A 22,645-nucleotide genomic window follows, 5' to 3' on the forward strand; every position below is an offset into this window, starting at 1 on the left:
TGGCTGCCTGAATTGCTTATCCCCAGGACACACCATGACAAAGTGCACCAGTTCCTACAACTGTTCCAAATGCCACTCTCGTCACCACACGCTCCTGCATGCAGATACATCTCAGCACACGGCTGTACGCAATCCTTTCAAAGATGCGGATAATATCTCAACCACATCAGCACAGGCGCGACAATCTGCAAACCAGAATGTAAAATCCTGTCATGCCAATTCCAGCACAGGCGTGCTATTAGGAACTGCTCGCGTACTCATTCACCATAATGGTACCGACTTCTCCGCGCGGGCATTAATTGATTCAGGGTCTGAATGTTCTTTCATGACAGAAAGACTGAAACGCAGAATCAATTTGCCGGCGAGGAAAATGCATGCCCAAGTGTCGGGCATCACCAATGCAGTATCTGCTCAAGTTAGAGTGGCATCCACCATCGAATTACGTTCACCAGTGGATTCATGCTTCAGCTTGACTACTCCAGTTCTGATTCTAGCCAAACTTACTGGGAATCTGCCATCCTGCCATATCAACACAATGGCTATGCAGGCATTCCCAGACTTGGTTCTGGCAGACAAGAGGTTCTACGTCAACGAAGATGTAGACCTCCTACTTGGTGGAGACATATATCCCCAAATTATAATGAGCGGTCTGAAAAAGAATGTACTTAATACACTTCTGGCCCTAGAGACAGTGTTCGGTTGGATACTAACCGGTCGAGTTGAAGCACCGAGTCCAACGAAGAGCATCGTGTCATTCTACAACGAGGTTGCGTTGGACAACCAATTAAAAGCTTTCTGGGAGGTAGAAAATGTGCCCAAAAATAAAATGCTTAATGAAGAAGAAAGGTATTGTGAACAATTATTTAAGAACACAACAAAACGTGATGAAAGTGGAAGATATACAGTTTCGCTACCATTCAGGCAGGATTACCATGAGAAGATTGCATTAGGACCGTCCCTAAAGCGCGCATGTTCACAATTCTTCAGAAATGAGGGGCGATTACTGAAAAACCAAGAGTTAGGGAAAGAGTATGTTCGAGTGTTATCCGAATACGAAACGCTTGGACATATGAGAAAAATCAAAAACAATATTTCATCCGACGATTCAGATATTTATTTCCTGCACCACCACGCCGTTGTAAAGGCGGAAAGTACTACTACCAAGGTGCGCGTCGTCTCCAACGCGTCAAGTCCGACAGCAAATGGCACTAGTCTAAACGACATACTCCACCCAGGTCTAGTACTCCAAGCAGACTTGCCCATTTTAATTCTACGAATCCATCAGTCTTTACGAACTAGAGACTGTCACATTTGGTGTAAACTGCGCCCCCTACCTCGCGATACGGTCACTCCTACAATTGGCTGATGATGTAGCAAATACGCACCCAATAGCATCGGGTATATTACGAGAAAGTATGTATGTCGACGACGTTTTATCTGGAGGACATACAATAGCGTCAACCATCAGAGAAAGAAACGAGATTCGCGAAGCATTACACTCAGCTGGCTTTCCACACATCAAATTGTGAGGAAATGCTTCAGGACATCCCCAAAACGGATCTGCTCAGCGAGGACTTTCTAGCGTTTGAAGAGGCTGGCTCGGTGAAGGCACTCGGAATACGATGGAACGCGCATTCAGACATGTTTTACTTCACCGCAGGAGCTTTAGAGAATGGCGAGAACATCACCAAACGCGCAATCCTATCCGCTATAGCCAAACTTTTCGACCCTTTAGGCTGGCTTGCACCAATGGTCATTGTGGCAAAAATACTAATGCAGAATATCTGGTTAGAGGGCACCGGGTGGGACGAGCCTGTCTCCCCAACTACCTTCGAACGGTGGGAAAATTTCACCCAACACTATAGCGAAATAGATAACATTAGGATACCGCGGTGGGTAAATTTTTCACCGGAAGACGACATAGAAATCCACGGCTTCTGTGACGCTTCCGAGAAATCATATGCGGCAGCGATATACATGCGCGTGAAAAGAGACGATCAGGTTTTCATACACTTACTTTTGGCGAAAACCAGAGTAGCGCCAGTGAAAACCATCTCACTACCACGTTTAGAACTTTGCGGCGCCGTGCTGCTCGCAGAAATCATGGAATCAATATTCCGAAACATTCATTTGGGGCCAGCAAAAGTTCACCTCTGGACGGATTCAACCATCGTACTCGCATGGATAAGAAAGCCGCCCTGTTCCTGGTCAACCTTCGTCGCACACCGAATCACTAAGATCATCGATATGGTCGGTAGCAAAGACTGGCTTCACGTGGACTCGGAATCTAACCCAGCGGATCTAGGAAACAGAGGACTACGTGCATCAGATTTGGTCAACAGTTCGTTGCGGTGGCGGGGACCTTCTTGGCTGCAAGAAGACAATTCCCACTGGCCAGCACAAGAGACCGAATACAAAACGTCCGTTGAGGAGAAGAGGGCACAATCATATGCCATGACAAGGGTAGACCAGATAGATATTCTTGGCCGATTTTCAGATTTACCACGAGCTTTGAAAGTCCTGTCTTATGTTAGGAGATTCTATAAAAGAACGCATCCTAAAACTAAAGCCGTGTTCAAAGAAAAGTTGTGCATAATCTCAGCCGATGAGATTAAGGCAACGACTCAAGCATTAATACGAGTCTGCCAGAAACAATTTTACGGGAGAGAATATTTAAAATTGAAAAATAGGGAACCTATCGATCGAAAGAGTGAAATACTGTCACTCAACCCATACATCGACAAAGATGATATTATTAGAACAGGGGGACGTCTAGGGGCTTCAAAAGACATGTCATATAACGAGCGGCATCCGATCATCTTGCCTTACTGTAGGCTGTCTCGCCTTACAGTCATGATGGCTCATCATGACTCCCTTCATGGCGAGAACCAGCTCATGCTCCGTCTTATTCGAACCCAATACTGGATACCGAATGTCAAGACCATGATCAGAGCCATCATCCACAATTACAAAACCTGCATTATTCATCTAAAGCAGGCACAGTCCCAACTTATGGGTACCATTCCCTGCGAACGGGGCCTTTCGACATCAAAAGCTACCGCGGTAGGGGATGTCGACTGTCAAAATGCTACGTATGCCTTTTTGTATGTTTCTCCACTAAGGCCATTCACTTAGAGGCTACTAGTGACCTCAGCACCCCATGCTTTCTCGCAGCCTTATAGCGTTTTATCGCGAGAAGAGGATGTCCGAAAAACATCTACTCCGACAATGGTACAAACTTTGTCGGAGCATCAAGATCTTTACGATCCGAATTTAAAGCCTTTCTGGCCGAAACCGACACAAAACAGTCTCAAAGTATAGCCATCAAGCATTGAACTGGCATTTTATCCCCGCCGCCGCTCCACATATGGGCGGCCTGTTGGAAGCGGGAGTAAAGAGCTTCAAAAGCCACTTCAAAAAGATCGCTTCTCCCCACAAATATACTATGGAGGAGTTCCAAATACTTTTGTGCAGGATTGAGGCGTGCCTCAACTCGCGCCCACTCAGTCCAGGGTCGAATGACCCAACGGATCTGGAACCACTAACCTCCGGACATTTCCTAACGGGCAGCCACCTACTGGCTCCGCCAGAACCAGATGCCAGTGAGAGCTCTACCTCAATGATCAATCGATGTCAAAAACTCAAAGCCCTCCACCACACTTTCTGCAAACGATGGAAGGTGGAATATCTATCCGAACTTCAAAAACGAGTGAAGTGGAAGCATCCCAAAGAGAATATAAAAGTGGGAGACCTCGCTGTCCTCAAAGAGGACAACTTATCTCCCAACGAATGGAGGTTAGGCCGAATCGTCAACGTACACCCCGGCGAAGACAACCGAGTTCGTGTAGTCGACCTCATAACCGAGAAGGGTCAAGTCATACGACCTTCGGTCAAGCTGATCCTTCTTCCAACGGAGGAGATGGATTGCGAGAAGACCAAGAGCTCCTCATAACCATCCCTCCGTTCCTCGCCCTTCCTTCCGAATTCCGCCTTCCTATCGCGAATCCACCTCCCCTCCCCTTCTTCACAGACTTTCGGTTGGGTATTCCCACTGAACTCATCTCGTCACCGTAAGAGCATAATCTATCCACTCCGCTACTCCTACGCCGGGACTCACCGTGGGAGGCTCCCACTACGGATTCCAAACCACCCTATTCACTTAGTATTAATCAGCAGAATCCGCGGGCTCGCCACGTGAGCGGGCAATTTCCAAATCAACCTATGTAATCCAGCCTCCACGTGTGAGGCTCCCGGGGATCCCAACCACCCTGGGCACTCAGTGCCAACCCCGGAATCCTCGAGCTCATCACGTGAACGGACACCTAACAATCTATACTCCTACATATGGGCTCACCGTGTGAGGCTCCCCCTGGAGATTCCAATCCCCCTAAGGCACTCGACACTTTCTACTTTTAACTTTAAAATTCACAATGTGCCACAACGGAATCCCCGGGCTCGCCACGTGAGTAAACACAATACCCGACACTTACGCTATCGCGGTGACGGAGACGGGGGAAGCCCTAGCAGAAAGATGGAAGAGTTCCGTCGAGAAAAAGAGATGTCCAAAACCCCAGCGCTCGTTCACCGAAACGAGGCCACAGAACCTAAAGGCATTCGGCCCATTAAAATTTTAAACAAATTTCAAAAAAAAAAAAATCAACCCAAAATTCACTCGCTCACCCCGAGCGAGGACACCCGAACCCTAACGCAGATCTTCCATCTGCCACAGAACATATGCACCCGGCCAAAGGCACGAGGCCAACACGAATTTGTCAAAATAATCAGAAAAAAAAAATTCTTTAAAAACAAAAAAAACCTTTTAAGAGGAATGGAAACTCTCTTTAGCTTATCATCAATGTAGAATACATAATTAAGACAGCAGCGGTATAAGAGGTATAAACACTACAAGGGCTTCTTAGTGTCAAATGAATTCGCCGTTCCATCATTGCAAAAGTAATTAATTCATGGTACTCCTTATGGTAAATAATGCTCTAATAAGCCTCACAAAGTAGCAGAAGCAGATTGTTACAAACGAACTAAATCAACGAGTAATTCTCTCTTATGAACAAACGTTTAGGGAAATAGTTCGAAATTTGCCTAGTCGAGAAAATATTGAGCAATAGTTTTCTCGTCCCGATTGTAAATATTTACAAATTATCTGCACAACTAAATTATTTAGTAACACTTGCCTTCAAAGCTTACGTTTTAGCACAGCAAGTTTATTTTAAATTAGTCAAAAACATTCACAGAAAAGCATGTTGGTAATGTTACGAATAGAGACAATATTTTTTTCCCTAAAACGCATCATAAAGGAAGTAACGTAAACTCCTTTGCACACCTATTTGGTGCTTGAAATACGAAGAGGAGAAATTGAACTCAAAGTATCCATCGAACCGGCGTTAGCCGGGTGGTCACTGTCTTCTATCTACAGATTATTTTCATTTGAAATTATTTCCGGAAGGGGCAGTAGGAATGACATCATACAAATGCAGAAGTCATTCATAATTTTTGAATTAAAACCCAACCCCATGTTCAAAAAAAATATATAAATGGTTAGAAAAGCCTTTTTTTTTTTTGTATAACTTTATAATTAATTAAAAAATTCATTTATTACTGGAACCAAAGGTTCAAACAGTACAATATGCGGGGGCATTGCAGAGCGTGGATGTGAAGGAATATGTGAGCGCAACCAATGTACTGGCGACTTATAAAACTGATCGGCCTCATCAACATAATCGGGTACGTTTTGTAAATTAGGCTCGCATGTGAGGAAGCGCATTGTCACATTTTCATGAATGTGGCTGTAATACGGTGTTGAATGGCAAGGCATTAAAACGTATACTAGCGCGATGTTCATTTTCATCACGGTAATCTCGGGCAATCTGTTGAATTGTGTAAACTGGAACATCATACAAAAAATAATAAGAAATATTCTTAAAAATAACACAATAGAGCTTTTGTTGTTCTGGGTACCAAGTCACGTTGGAATAAAAGGCAATGAACAAGCAGACATTGCAGCGAAATACGCATGCTCTGCACCAATCACAACTGATCCAGTTATTGAAAAAATAGACATTAAAAGATGTGTGAAAGTATTTTTCAAAGAAAAAAATAAAAGCGATTTCTCCATCTATATCCATATATACCCAACTGATGCAAGTAAATATAAAATACGAACATTTTCAGGACTGCGTCTGTCTGGGACACACAAACGCAACACATCAAAATATTTTTGACAGCAGTAAAATTGAATTGTGTTTCTTGTGGAGCGCGTTTAACTATTTCTCATATTTTGTATGACTGCTCGCACTTGGCTGATATCAGAAATGAGGGTTTTGGTAACAACAGCGCAATGGAAATATTAAAAAATCCATCATATAAAAACATCAACGACATGTATCAATATGTAAAGAAAATCAGGCTAAAATTGTAAACACAACATATGAATACATATTTTAACTCTCATTATAAGAATACATAATTAGTAAAAAAATAGAAATTATTTAGCTTTAAGTTGTAAATAGTAGTAGTAATAGTAGTAGTAGTATTAATATATTTTTTTAAGCTCCAAGTTGTAAATATTAAGTGTTGTGATGTAATTTCACTTGAAATAAATATGCACGCGTTATTCTTCAATCTTCTTTATTATACTACTTATTTAACTCTAAGGAAGGTAAAGTACCGGATGTGAAGCAATATGCAAAACTCGCTAGTACTCTGGTGTTGTTGCCAGACTGTTTGAATAATAATTAAAATGAGACATAACAATCTCCCACGCTTAATTGGACTCATTATGCGATAAATTAATTAATATATGATTGATTTACATATCTGAATATTAAATATATATGTACATGAATTCGAGTAAACATTGAAATTTTTTTTCTATACGTAGTCTATTAAGTGTCGAGGTTTCTTCTTCGAACGTGCAGATCTACGGACGACTGGTTCTTGACCTCTTTGCGCTTCATCAGGCGTCCCTTGATTGTTTGACAGTTCAGTTGGTTGGTTGTTTGACTCGAGTTGAACTTGTGGAATAATTGGCTCAAAATTGTATTGACTATAATCGTTGGACGGTTGTGTTGAAGTGCCTTCTTCAATATCTGGAGAAAAATGAACTCTTCGTTGTTGAACCTTGGTGGATTTCAATTGATCAATGTGTCGTTTTATTTCGTAGCCGTCATCTAGTTTAACTAAGTAATGGAGATTACCAAGCCTTTTGAGAACGGTACTTGTTTTCCATGTCGTTTTGTTAGTTCTTGTGAATAATGCCTGAACTCTTTCTCCCACGCTTAGTTGACGCACGCCTGGAATATGGTTAGTTGATTTGTTTTCCGTGTTTGGTTTTAACGCATCCAACCGGATTCGAATTCGTCGATTCAGATATAATCCTGCTGGACTTTTTCCGAAATTAAGTCGTGTTGTGCGGTATCTTTGCATAATTTCGTTAATTTTGTGGTGTATAGAGCCTGGCTCTTGTTATATATGAATCAGAAAAGATTATAGATTCTTTTTGTTTATCACTTAGTTAATCATTCACTATGGTATAAGTCCCATCTTTTGTACACATTATTAAAATACTATTGAATATCTAACATACTTTAATATTTGTTACTTGATAAAAATGTTATGTTATCTGAGAATGTATTTTGAAGAAAAATATTGAAGTATTACAAATGTTATAAATATGCGCAACGCTTGGGGAAGAAAGTTTCAGTTAAAAACTGATCATAGGCCATTGATTTGGTTAACTAATTTGAAAGAGCCAAATTCTAAAATTCAGAGATGGAAAATCTTACTTAGTGAATATGATTTTGATATTACATACTTAGAAGGTAAAGAGAATAAGGTAGCAGATGCATTGTCTAGAGTAAAAATTAGTTTAAATGAAGTAAATGTATTCGAATGTGAACAATGTAGTAAATCTTTTATAGATAGGCATAGTTTAAATAACCACATAATCTTGCACAAAAAAAAAGTATACCAATGCCAGTATTGCAGAGCCAAGCTTAAAAATGATGAAAGTAAAGTGCGACATGAAGAAGAATGTGAAAATCGTAACAATATATGCTCTTTATGTAATAAACGTTATAAGCGCATAGATACACTTAGGCAACATATGATACGAGTACATTATCAGAGCAATAGACAAGAAACCAAAGAATTAGAAACTGTTCATAGCGCACAGGATGATTCTATAAAAGGGATTAGAATAAGTGAAAAGTCGCTCAATATGTTTAAAAAACGAATTTTAGTATTAACCACAGAAGATTTATCGCTCTGCGATACAGTTATATTTAAACAACCTACATACTCTAGAAACCAGTTGAAGGAAATATTGAAAAATTGTGGAACAAACAACACAGGCATATACTTTGATAACGATGATGTATTCAGAGATTTTCAAAATTTATATAATGATCTAAAATCCTGCCCAAATAAAATATATAGGTGTTCAAAGGTATTACCACAATATTCAGAAGAAAAAACATTTGAAATAATTCTTCAAAAACACAGGGAAACATATAATCATCCAGGCATAGATAAAACATATGAAGAATTAAGAAGGGAAATTTATTTTCCAAATCTAAAAGAAAAAATCACTAAAATTGTTAACAATTGCAAAATATGTTCAAAGAAAATTGAAAGAAATCCAATTAAGTTACCATATGAGAAAACACCCACTCCTACACAACCATTTCAACACTATCACATGGACATTTGGTACCTTAATAATAACGAAAAATATATTACTATAATAGATAAATTTTCTAAAATTGCGGCTATAGAACCTTACGATGAAAACAGTTTCATAAATTTAATCAATGTCATGACTAAAATTTTTTCTTATATGAATAAACCCAACTTGATTACTCTCGATAATGAAACAACATTTAAAACACTACCATTTTTAGAATTTCTTGAGAATCTTAATATTCAATATCACTTTACAACTCCTAATCGACATACCGGTAATTCCGACATAGAGCGATTTCATAGTACCTTAAATGAAAATATTCGAATTTTGAAACATAGAGAATCAATCAATGACATCATTTTAAAAACAAACAATGTTTACAAAGCACTAGCAGATTATAATAACTTAATCCATTTATCTACCAAAGAAAAACCAATTAATATTCATCACGGACTTGTGAATAATGAAGTTATTTATCAAAGATTAGAAAATAAAAAGGATCAAGTAATTAACAAAATTAATGAGAAGCAAAATAGGATAGACAAACCTATTGATGAAACAATAGTAATCGATTATAAAGCGCGCACTGCAAATAAAACTGCACCTAGATATTTGGAAGCAAAGGTAATAGAAAAACAGGATAGAGAATATAAAGTTAAAACTTCTAGGCATGCTAAACCTACTAAATTTTACAAAGATCAGTTCAGAAAACTGAAGAGGTATCAAAATACTTCTACAAAATCTATAGGTGATGTTGGAAATAATGATGACAATGAATCTAATATTGTAAATCGAGGCTCGATAGCATAACAAAATTTTTAACAATTTAAACACAATTAATAAATTATAAGTGAGGTTAAAATATTTTTAGGAAAAATATTGGACAAACTATTTCGACAAAGAACTAGTGCAAGGGGAGTGTAAAACTAAAAAATAATACTAATGAAATTGAAACAAAAGATTTTACCTAACAACAAATCAACATAAACATATAAATACTATGCAGAATCAAATTTTAATTCCTTTATACGTACAAATATTTAGCTTTATAAAATAAATAAGATTTTAATATGAAGTTAATCTACATATAAATATGCAAACATGTATATAAATGAATTGAACTATTATATTATATGTTGATAATATTACAAAAACTACTGACACTAATTATTTAAGAAACTATATAATTTAATAGAATTCATTAATTTCAATTTCAGTTTTAAATATAATTATTTTTATTGTAAAGATCGTGTGAAAAAGTTGTGACTTATAAATATTTCCATAGTTGGAACGCATCTTCGGAGGGAGGTGTTATATATGAATCAGAAAAGATTATAGATTCTTTTTGTTTATCACTTAGTTAATCATTCACTATGGTATAAGTCCCATCTTTTGTACACATTATTAAAATACTATTGGATATCTAACATACTTTAATATTTGTTACTTGATAAAAATGTTATGTTATCTGAGAATGTATTTTGAAGAAAAATATTGAAGTATTACAAATGTTATAAATATGCGCAACGCCAAGAAAAATTTGTTCATTTCAAATTTCAAACTGAAAAAATATAGAATAAAAAAATTGTTCTTAAAATAACAAAATTATTTTCAAATCCTTTTTTGAACAATAATTTTGAAATTCTCTGCTGACATCGCCTTCAATTTTGGTTTGAGAGTTTGGATATTGTGTTCCGCTAATCCATTTGTGCTAGGATACCCTGGTGCTATAAGTTTTTGAAAAATTCCGTTGGTACTGCAATATGTTTTGAATTGATCGCTTGTGAAGATGGTTGCATTGTCGGATACCATTATCGAAGGAAAGCCGTGAGACGCAAATATATTTGAAAGTAGATTTGTTGTTGTTGTGATCGTAGGAGCATCGCGTAACACTCGCACTTCTGCCCATCTGGATTTCGCATCCATGATGATTAGGAAAAAATTATCTTGAAATGGGCATGCATAGTCTATGTGTATTCGGTCCCAATTTGCATCTGGCTCCTCCCAAGGATGGAGTGGTACCTTTGCGGGTTTAGACTGGACTTTCATGCAAGCTTCGCAAGACTTGACTGTTGTTTCAATGTCACGATCGATGCCTTTCCAAAAGCAATATCTTCTAGCAAGCTGTTTCATCTTAGTTATTCCCGGATGGGTATGGTGAAGTTCTTGTAGTATTTTCGGTTGTAGCTTTTTCGGAATCAACACTCTTTGACCTTTAAAGTTAATTCCATTATTAAGTGTGTATACATCTTCATTTTCATAATTGTTAAGTAAACTTGACTTAAGTTTAGATAGGTCTGGATCTCTATCAGTTTCTGACGCTAGAATTTCCGCATTTATGAACTCACTTGAAATTTCAAAAATTGATACTGAACATAATTCATTTACTTCTTCATTGATAATTTTGTCTGTAGATGGTTTTGTTAGAGTTGGCGCTGCGCGGGATAAACAATCGACATTAGTGTGTTCTGAACCCTTTTAGTAGATTATTTCATAGTTGAAACTTGATAGAAATTCAGCATAACGTAGTAACCGTGATGCTGTTATTGCGGGCATTTTACTGTGCTGATGAAAAATTCGCGTAAGTGGTCGATTATCGGTAATGAGTTTAAACTTCCTTCCGTATAGATACATAAAATGGTGATTGATGTTAAATACAATGGCTAAAGCTTCTCGATCTAACTGGCTGTAATTCCTTTCAGCGGCAGTCAATGATCTGGATGCAAAAGCGACGGGATGCCCTAGGCCATCCTTCATGTGCGAAAGCACACCTGCGATTCCCGTAGGACTTGCGTCGCATGCTACTATTACTGGCAGTTCGGGATTGAAAGGCATTAGCACGGTATCACTGTCGATAATTTCTTTAAGTTTTAAAAATGCTGCCTCGCAACCGGAAGACCAAAAAACTTTGTGTGGGTTTGTAGTAGTTGTCGTAGTGGAAACGTGATTGTAGATAAGTTTCGAATAAATTTGGAGTGGTACGTAACCATTCCTAAAAATCGTCTAACATCGTCTTGCTTATCGGGTCGTGGCATATTTATTATCGCTTGAATTTTTGATGGTGATTTTGAAATTCTATTATATTGAACAACATGACCCAAATATTCGATCTTAGTTTGAAAAAATGAGCATTTATTTTTATTTAAAAGTAAATCATGTTCCTTAAAGCGTTGAAGGCATTCGATTAGATTAGTTGCGCACTCTTCTTTTGTAGCTCCATGTACGATGATATCGTCGAAATACGACATGTGTTTTTTAATCCAGATAATATTTGCTCAAAAATGCGATTAAATTCAGCTGGTGTCGTTTTGATACCAAATGAAAGCCTATTTACCTTATACGTGCCTCTATGCGTAGATATTGTTTGGATAATGCTAGATTCTTCACTTACTTGAAGATGTAAATACGCTTTGTATAAATCAAGCCTACAAAAATAGTTGGAACTTTTGAGATTGTTCAAAATTTCGTCAATGCGACGTATGGGGTAGTTTGCAGACACGAGCTGTGTATTAACTCCGACTTTGTAGTCGACGAAGAGTCGCACTCCGCCGTCTGCTTTAGGGATAATTACCAAGGGTGACCCCCAGTCACTTCTTTCAACTTTTGATATGATCCCCGATCTTTCTAAATCATTTAGCTCCGTATAAATACGGTCGCGTAGTGCATATGGAACTTCTCGCTCCTTGATAAAACTCGGTTTAGCGTCTTTTCGAAGTTGAAGTGTGACTTCAAGGTTTGGCACACACCCTACTTTTTGTATAAAAACTTGTTGAAATTTGTGAATGATGTCTTCTATTGAACAAATATTACGGATTTGGTAGTTGGATAACTTATTTGTACATTGATTGCCTACTTGCTGTAAGTTGATTTTTAGATGTCTAATCCAAATTCGACCCAAAAGAGCATCATACCCATTTAGTACTACGTACGTTTCTTCTACCTCTATATTTACTTTGCCATATGGGACTACTACGTTCTTTGTGTATGAACGAAATGCTATTGAGGATGGTTGAAGTTTTGTTTTGATATTGAGCTGTTCGAATTCATTTCGAGGAATTAATGTATAGCCTACCCCCGAATCTACTTCAAATTTTTGTGTTTGACTATTAATTTTAACAGTAATGTAATATTTACCCACGTCTTCCTTTAATTCGCCATGATGACTTTTGTAAAGATCAACTATTTGATTTATTCCGTATACCTGGTGAATTGCCTCATCGCTATCAACTGCTTTGTGACTCGACTTGTTGCTTGAATTACTCATTAACGTTTTTATACATACTTGTTGAACGTGGCCTCTTTTGCCACATGAGTTGCATTTGAGGTTATGTCGATTTGTTCGACACTCTTTCGTTTTGTGATTGTTCTTATCGTAGCGAATACACAAGTTGTCGATGCCTAATTGCTTGTAATTTAATTTTGAATTTGCGCACTTCGACTGTCTTGATGATGAACGATTTCTTGACGTCTGCCTACTGCGACTTGCACCTGCGAGCCTACCGTGCACCTTGTTTACATCCTTCACGACAGTTTGTGGTTTTGAATTTAGCTCGCGGCTATCTATTTTGGACGCTTCTAAAGCAAGTGCTCTTTGTACAAGTTTCTCGAAATCTGACTCTTCTGATTGAAAAAGCTGCTCACGAATTGTGTTATCTTTTATTCCTCTAATGAACTGCGCACGAAGAAAAATGTTAGAAATGTTAGCATGGCATTTACATGCCGATATAAACGCACAATCATTTATGTCCCGCCGGAGTAATCTGCCACGGATTGTTCTTCGTTTTGATATGTTGAAAGGAAACGGTGCTGTATTACGAATATGTTTTTCTTGGGACACAAATGTGTTTCTAGCTGCGCCACCACCTCCTCATACTTTAGATCTGTTATGCTTTTAGGCGCGATCAACGATACTAATAATCTAAAGTGTGTAGAGCCAATGGAATTGACCAGCATTTGATGAAATAAGGTTTTATTTGTAAGTACTCCTTTCATTTGGAGGTAATTTTCGAATCTTTGTAAATAAAGTTTGAAGTTTTCTTTCTTTTCATCGAAAGTTTCGAATGGCGGCAGCATAGTGTGCGACGTCGGCTGCGGTGACGTTTGTTGCTGTTGAAGGTTAGAATTTGCCTTTACTTGTTGAAGTAACTCACGCTGAGTTTTGGTAAATACTTGTAATAATTGCTCAAATTGGTCCTTGTCCATGATTAAGGATTGTATTGCAATTTTTATTTTCGAATTTTATTTGCTGTATTACTTATTTTCACTCGTCGCCACTTGTTGTGATGTAATTTCACTTGAAATAAATATGCACGCGCTATTCTTCAATCTTCTTTATTATACTACTTATTTAACTCTAAGGAAGGTAAAGTACCGGATGTGAAGCAATATGCAAAACTCGCTAGTACTCTGGTGTTGTTGCCAGACTGTTTGAATAATAATTAAAGTGAGACATAACATTAAGTGTCTTAATAATAGTCTTTAATTTTAAGTAGAGCTGATAGACACAGGAGCTAGTGCTCTCTTTTGTTAGTCTTAAAATTTATTTTAAGCCTAAATACATAATAATTATAATACATTTCCTATGTCGCGCGGGCCTTGCCAATGGAGGACATTGATTGAGAATATCTGCTCCGACTTCCATATCCGAGTTGTGGCACTGTTTTCTCCCTAATAAGGCAGATAAAGAAGCTTCCTTGGAAATAGTATAATCTTCCAAAGACCATCAAATTTATTTAAATGTAAAAAGATTTTATTTTAAACAATTACAAAGAATTTGGCCTTTCGTACTTATTTATTTTATTTTATTTTGACATTTATTCAAATGTTCAAATGTATGTCAAGCGTTCTCAGCTTGATAAAATTTGGCAAAACAGCATCAGTAATTTTGAAAAACTTAACTGTTGTTTATAAGTTTTTAAGTAAATTAGATATCGTAACACATGGTTTGACAGTTGTTTGAGCTTTCTCTTTGACATAACGTAAGAAACTTAAAGGCTGTGTATTGGAACGATTATCCGTCATCCCTTGTCAAATTTGGTTTTGAGACAAACCGGTTTCGGCGTTGTGCCATAATCAGTGTCGATTTTCTAAACCGGTTTGTCTCAAAACCAAATTTGACAAGGGATGACGGAAAATCGTTCCAATATACATCATTTATCCACCCTGTCGAAAAATCAATAAAACAAGATAAAACTTAAAGGCTCATGATTTAATTACTAGACCTTTGCTCTCCAATGATGACAGAGATTTTATGAATAAGGAAAACGGGGAATAATTCAATTCCCTTCAGCGAAAATTGTAGTAGAAAATTACATTTAGTAGTATGTCAGTAGTGATAATAAATTTGTAAATGCCAACATGTTTTGGGGGAAATATTTACATTTTCTACTAAATATTTCGTGAATTGATAAAGTGTCATGTTGGTTTGGTCATTCTTTCACAATTTGCTTGAAGAATGCCGTATGTTACAAATTTATTCAAAAATACACTATCTCAAAATTTGTTTCAAAAACTCCCTATCTGAGCATAAGTTCAATGCATTTTGACATAAGAGGGAGTTAATGAAAAGCATTCAGAGATAAGGGTTATTCAATCTAATTCTAATATAGGGCGTTTTTGTTAAAAATCCTGAAATGGAAAATATTTGAAAAATATTTTGAGATAGGAAGATTTTGAACAGGCAGCCGACATGGGGTGATGCTCTACTCAGCAGCCGCAATGAACTGACAAAAAACAAGTAAGGACGGGACTCATACCTTTCATGAATGGGGCTGAACAATAGTCTTATTCGTAATCTCCAAATAATGCGCTGTATAAGATAAGAAATATATAGTGAACAGATGTACATACCTAAACGATTTTAAAATAAATATAAAAAAATGGCAAAAACCCCCTTATCTGAACGATCGGTTGTATGGGATATATATTATATATAGCTCCGATCGAAATGATTTTTACAGGAAATCTTCTATGATTTATTATAATATATATCACCGAGTTTCGTGTTTATACTTTCTAAATTGCGGCAGGAATGACCAAAATCGTCTTATCTGAACGATCGGTTGTATGGGAGATATATGTTATAGTGGTCCGATTCTACTGGATCCGACAAATGTTTAATATAATACAAAAATACATCCTTGTGCCAAAATTCGTTGAGATATCTCATAATTTGAGGGACCAGTTTGCGTTCAAAGAGACAGACGGACGGACAGACGCACATGGCTATATCAACTCAGTTCGTCGCCCTGACCAATTCGGTATACTTAATGGTGAGTCTATCTTCTATATTTCTCAACGTTACAAACATCGGACCAAAGTTAATACACCATTTCATGTTCATGAAAGGTATACAAATAAAAGAAAATGGCTTATTGTTATTAAGAGTTCAGCTTTTTTTCGGTGCTGCTATCCAGGGAGTATTTATCTTTTTATTCTGAAATTCGGAAAGCTTTTTTCCGTTGAGTATTCATGGAAGTGTTCCGGATAAACTCTTAATTTAAATATTCGGAACAATTTCGTTTGATACTACCTCACGAGGTCCGAATATATATTAAATAAGTATATGCATTAGATTGGGTCGATTTATTAAACGATAGCGCCATCGATTTTTCGATAGGATTTGGGCTCAGGAAAAAAAGTTCCACTATGTATACCCAAAAAAATAATTTTCGAGCCTGCGAAATTAAAGTTTTTGACCTTTTTTCGACTTTGATTTTTAAGGTTTTTTTCATGACCTACTAAAAAAATTTTCATTTGATTGAAAAATTTTTTTGAAAAAAAAATTGTTATCGCCAACATTTTTAGCGGACATTTTTGGGTCGGACAAGGTATACATATGAAAATTGTTTTTAGTAGGTCATGAAAAAAACCTTAAAAATCAAGGTCGAAAAAAGTCAAAAAAATTAAATCGCAGGCTCGAAAATAATTTTTTTTGGGTATGTGTAGTGGAACTTTTTTTCCAGAGCCCAAATCCTATCGAAAAATCGATGGCGCAATATCGGTTAACTTTCGTCCATACAAACCGACCCACCCTAATATACATAATATTAGAAAAATAAAACGTTTCCACAAATTCTTAAATCGAGATGAATGTTCCGAACATACGGAATGAATAAGTTAACATGCTTGAGTACATTTAGTTATGTCATCTCCATTATTTACTAATGGAATTTTTACGTGAATCGATTTACTAGTCAAGTTTTTGATGTTTAGCGATGAATTTTGAATTGGTTTTGGTTCCGTATGTTCATAGGTTTACAAAAGAGCACGATTCTTTGGTGTCCGTACTTTTTATAAAAATATATATGTTCAGCCACACTAATAGATCATGGCATAGTTACCAAATTCATCATAAAATTAAAAAAATTTTTTCTAACGAATTAAGCAGTTCACTTCTTATCGGGTATTTGTAAACTGATTGATTTCTATTTCAAATATTACTATTACTAATATTATTATTAATATTTTTCGAAAAGTCGACTGAGCCTTTAACCTTTTCTCTCATATGTATGTACTTTCCATGGACGGATAGACCAAAGAATGGATGAACAATGCTAATTTAATCTTTTTTCTGTCTTTTTCTGTTGACTGAAATAGGAATAAAAAAATAATAAATGTAAGGCGCGATAACCTCCGAAGAGATCTAAGGCCGAGCTTCTCTTCCAATTTGCGTCGTGCTCCTCTTGATTTTTCCCTACAAATTGGCCGGACGGGACCTACATGTTTTATGTCGACTCCGAACGGCATCTGCAAGGCAGATGAGTTTTCACTGAGAGCTTTTCATGGCAGAAATACAATCGGAGCGCTTGCCAGACACTGCCGAGGGGCGAACCCGCTTAGAAAAATTTTCTTCTAATTGAAAAATCTTATTTCTAAAATTTTGATGTTGCTTTGCCCGGGAGTTGAACCCAGGGCATACGGTGTGATAGGCGGAGCACGCTACCATCACACCACGGTGGAAATAGGAATAGGTTACCGAAAAAATCGAATTTTATTTTGTGTAGTTCCGCCACTGGTCCGCATACCACACCGTATGCCCTGGGTTCACACCCCGGACAAAGCAACATCAAAATTTTATAAATAAGGTTTTTCAATTAGAAGAAATTTTTTCTAAGCGGGGTCGCCCCTCGGGAGTGTTTGGCAAGCGCTCCGGGTGTATTTCTGCCATGAAAAGCTCTCAGTGAAAACTCCTCTGCCTTGCAGATGCCGTTCGGAGTCGGCATAAAACATGTAGGTCCCGTCCGGCCAATTTGTAGGGAAAATCAAGAGGAGCACGGCGCAAATTGGAAGAGAAGCTCGGCCTTAGATCTCTTCGGAGGTTATCGCGCCTTACATTTATTTATTTTTAGTTCCGCCACTCCAAAAATGTCTCTCTGGATCCGGCACTGGTCTTACTTCTGAAGCTTCTCAGCCAGCTCACGTTCCTTACGGCCATGCAATTGTATATGTTGTATTGAACGTGATATCCTGCTAAGCAACAGGTCTGCCGTTCTAATAAACGATTTGGGTATCAATATTTCAACTGAAAGTGAGATATTGAACACAATGTGTTTGCATCTGTCTTTTTCCTCATATCTTTTTTTTTCAACTAAAAGTTAAAGACATAGGGCCGATTTCACCAACTCGGCTTAACTTAGTTAAGTAAAATTTTGTTATTTTTCTGTATCACTACCAATGCTTAGCTGAGTCACAAATTAGCCTACCTGTCAGCTGGCTTATTCGCGACTCTCAACAGTGTTGCTGTAGTACAAATTTGGAGTCGAATTAAATTGCAGTATTGATACTTATTTCATTATGCAAATATAGCAACCCCGCTATTTTATGAATTAACAGGGTGGCGTGTAATTAAAACGTAGCCAATAATACTACTATATATAAAACAGCTGATAGGGTTTTTGTATGTCAAATGGGCTTAGTAGCTAAGTTGGTGAAACCGAAATAAAACTTTGCCTCAAATCTGGGCTAACTTAAGTTGCAACTAAGTTTTAGCCTAAGTCGAGTTGGTGAAATCGGCCCATAGAATAATTTTGATATGAGCTTTCTATTTATGCAAAAAGTTAAAATGTTAATTTCTTCTTCGCTTAATGCAAAATTTGTTACAAAACTTATTCAGGAGAAATATCTACAATATTGTATGTAGAATACTTAAAAAAAAGCCGTACCTGCATAGGTATGATGACGACACAAGTTGTTGTTTCACTTGATTTCCTACAAAACTGAAGATACTGCTGTCACTTTGTAGATACCAAAATGTTTCATTAGGATTTGTGAAAAATATGTATAAATGCAGCAATAGTTTGAATTTAATTTTAAGGCAATAAATTCGCATTTTCAAGACGTTTGTAAATAACTAATTACCGAAAAAAAATTAGATACCCCCAGGATAGGAGCTCTCTACAGTGTATATTTCTCATGTTATTAACCTCCAACTCTACGTCACCTGACCTTATTAATATGACTTGGCATGATAGGTTGAGGTGGCTGGCCGAGGGCACAGTTAGGCCAGTGATATTAGGCCCGTTTACATGATAAGTAAGAAATAAATACATTGGACCGGTTGCATATCGCTGAATTTAGGTGTAGGAAATCGGAGTCCTGGGCCATAAATGCCAATGAGGCTATAGACAAAATTCCTCGAGTGTGGACCGAAAGTGGAAACAATACCAAAGTCAAATAAACTGAAATAAGTTAATAGTTAATGCAATAAAATAAATATATCATTGTTTTCCAGCTTGCATTAGTAATAGTTCCAACTTCCAGGAGAATATCTCTTCAAGCCCACAAGCTAATAATATACATAATTTTGTATCCTTCCATAATCGAAAAAAGAAGCAGAAATACAGTTTATCTATTTTTATAGCACTGTTACAACAACAACAACATCTATTTGTTTTATGAAAATATGAATAAATGTCTTTGTTATACCTTTTTCATGAGCAGAATTGTAACCATAACAGCTGCCATTCAAAGCGCCGCAAGCTCTATGTAGTTCTATTTGCCTTTCCCTCGCAATTCATGGTGAGTTGAATAATTTGTGTACATAGTAACAATGAACATTTTCTAATTTTAAATGCGCTAAAATTTATGTGAGAGCGAAATTACAAAGTTATCGTTGCTAAATATAATACACTTGCGATGATATGTTGCACAATAACAACAAAATATACAACGGTAATGCGAGCAAAACGAATGTAACTATTCGATCGATGATAAGTACCCAAAACTAGTAACTACAGGCAATTAGGAAACGAGTTTTTTTTTCTTTTTTTGTTTTTTTGAAGAGAGGTAAATTTATGTCAGTATATCCTCAGAAACACTTCAATTAGACTCACAGTGCTCATATTGATTTCTCTTTTAAACGAAACTAACCTTGAAATTGCATAGCTTATTAAATGCTCACACTCTGTTTGTTATAACATTTTGGGTAGTGCTTAATTCAAACTAAATATCCATTTTTCCTATCTTTATTCTTTTATTTTTAACTTGTTCGATATTTTGCTACTCTCGTACATCTCTGCTTAAATCAGCTTAGCATGGACGTATAGAAAATTAGATTCACATATAGAGGTCCACAAAGTATTAAACAATTTCAATACTGACGGGGATTTAATAAAACATTTTTTTTTATAGCTATATAGTAGCTATTGCGCTCATGTACATTCATTCTCTCTAAATACGACGCGCTTTTTCACTTCCAATAGTTTGGATACACTTTTGTAATTTTTAATCGTGTATTCCGTGAGAGCTTACATGATTTTCTCTTAAATTTTTCACAATAATTTATAGTTACCGAGGCTTTATACTACTTGTTTAGGGAACACACATACACAAGAGCTTTTCTCACCGATACATGTTTCTAGTCGAAATTACTTTCCATACTCGCCATGTATTCAAATAAATTTACCCCACTTCAGTTCATTCCATTGCATTGCACCGCACAATAACTCACCCTTCCGTTCGGCATTCCTGTGATTCAATACCGAACTGTTTAGCTCATTTTGAAAGGAATTCAATAAAAGTGGGAGATACGTTAACGGTAGAGACAAGATGAAATACCAAAGTACTTACGAGCGCGTAACAAAATCAACTATAAAACAACATATACTACAATAAAGGACGAAATCGAAGCACGAAGCGAATCGAAAACGGGACGAACCGCGTACGAACACAACGAACGCCTAAATATGAAAATCCGTATATCTACAAAATTTTTATATAATTGAAGTCAACCGTCGCCTTGTTATGTTGTATTATGTAGAATGGGTTAATATAGTTAGGTTGTATGAAGAAAATGTAGATTTTTCAATATTTAATTAGTTTTTTCATTTGCAAATTTCCGTCGTTTAATGCACTGTACATACATATGTATGCATATATACATACTTTCTTACATACATATGTGTACGTATGGAGTATATTGATATAAACTTTATTTTATTCTCTTTCTGAGCTTAGGATTTCTTCCAAATTTTGCTTTTCGCAGTTTTACTTTGTTTTAGAAATCAATATTTTCATACAACTTTTGTCACAATTTTTCATTATTGGAATTTTTCATTTTGATAGGCACTCGTAATTATTTCCATTCATAAGTATGTGTACACATATCTTCGCACATACAAACACAGATATGTATGTATATTAAACAAGAAGGACATTTGCAATTTCGTTTTTTGTGGTTTTTGTTTTGTTTGAATTTGGTAATTAATGATTTAACACTTTATACTTTTCACTTGCCAAATAATCATACTGTTTGCGAACGTTTTACATAAGTCCAGGACGGAAATATGACTCCGAGTAAAACTAAAAAAAGCGAATACGAGGTTTGAAGCCGCTCACGTCTATACTTTTTCATATGCTCCAAAATTATATAATTTATTGTTATGTGAAATATGCACTTTATGAGTAAATATAACTCTTAATATGGAAAAATGGATCAAAAATAAAGAAGTAACGGTTGTCGGATTGATTTTATTTATTTAATCTTTATAAAACCGATTTACACATCGAGACATTCAATATGAGGAATATAACCATCACACATAATTCAATATCTTTAAGCATGACTCCGCAATGAGATATTCGTCCAGTTAATTTACACTACTGAGTGTATAGACATTGTTTCGCATTAGAATTTTCTTCGTTTCCAATTTGTCGTTTTCTATTCGATTTAATTCAATAGCAATTGTACGATTGATTAGTGAGCATAGTTAATATAATATTGAATTTCATAGACAACGAGGAAGAAAAGAAAAGTCCAAATCGTATGTAGATCACGATTATAATTGTTCTTGTAATTTTCTACTTATATGTAGCATATTTATTGCAATTATACATATTTGTATATGTATATGTATATTTTTAAAATTTATTTGGTTTTGTTTAACGACTACGCGTCGCAGGATATACCGAACCTGCTTCTTAGCTGATGGCCCCAAATGGCACTGACTGCGCCACAATTGCAGATGGCGCTAAACTGGAAAGAAAACATGGATACCAATGGGAAGTAAACGCAGCTGCTCGAATTCATGCTAGTATGTGTTAATTTCTCTCTCGTACGTAGTACGCAGCTGACGAAGGAGTTGCCAGTTTCGAAACAGATGAGCACGAAATGTATAGAGTTGGTACTGCTGATTGTTAATTGACCGCCCATTTATCGACATACGTATTTATGTATGTATGTATGTATTTACATATATTAAGCAAACATCTTTCGCTCTTTTGTAAACAAGAGATTGGATACTCATTCGTATTCCAGTAAAGCTTTCCAATTCTGTCCAAGTAAATAATCGAAGTGTAACGAGATACCGATATGTCGATAAAACTTTTCCCAGTGCACCTTCCTATAAAAAAATTTCATTTAGAACTCAATCAGGAAAAAGGAGCTAGAAAGAACTCCATTTTGTGAAAATAATAAAAAAAACCCATGGAAAGAATAGAAATGAAAAA

At 36.4% G+C, this 22,645-nt stretch overlaps 1 protein-coding gene across 6 annotated transcripts in view; it reads right to left on the reverse strand.

Moving 5' to 3' along the window:
* The window catches only part of Mid1, a 497,044-nt gene extending 474,929 nt beyond the window's left edge, over positions 1 to 22,115 (reverse strand). The window contains exons 1-2 of one of the 6 annotated variants that reach the window (XM_067773244.1): positions 21,700 to 22,115; positions 19,625 to 21,499 (exon numbers count right to left, since the gene is read on the reverse strand). The gene's annotated coding sequence lies outside the window, so the exon portion shown is untranslated. Of the gene's footprint in view, positions 1 to 19,624 lie in introns of all 6 variants that reach the window. The other 5 variants (XM_067773248.1, XM_067773245.1, XM_067773246.1 and 2 more) reach the window with 5 other exon arrangements.
* Positions 22,116 to 22,645: the final 530 nt, after the last annotated feature.

Source organism: Eurosta solidaginis, chromosome 3 (assembly GCF_040869045.1).
Source record: "Eurosta solidaginis isolate ZX-2024a chromosome 3, ASM4086904v1, whole genome shotgun sequence".
Lineage (NCBI taxonomy): Eukaryota > Metazoa > Arthropoda > Insecta > Diptera > Tephritidae > Eurosta > Eurosta solidaginis.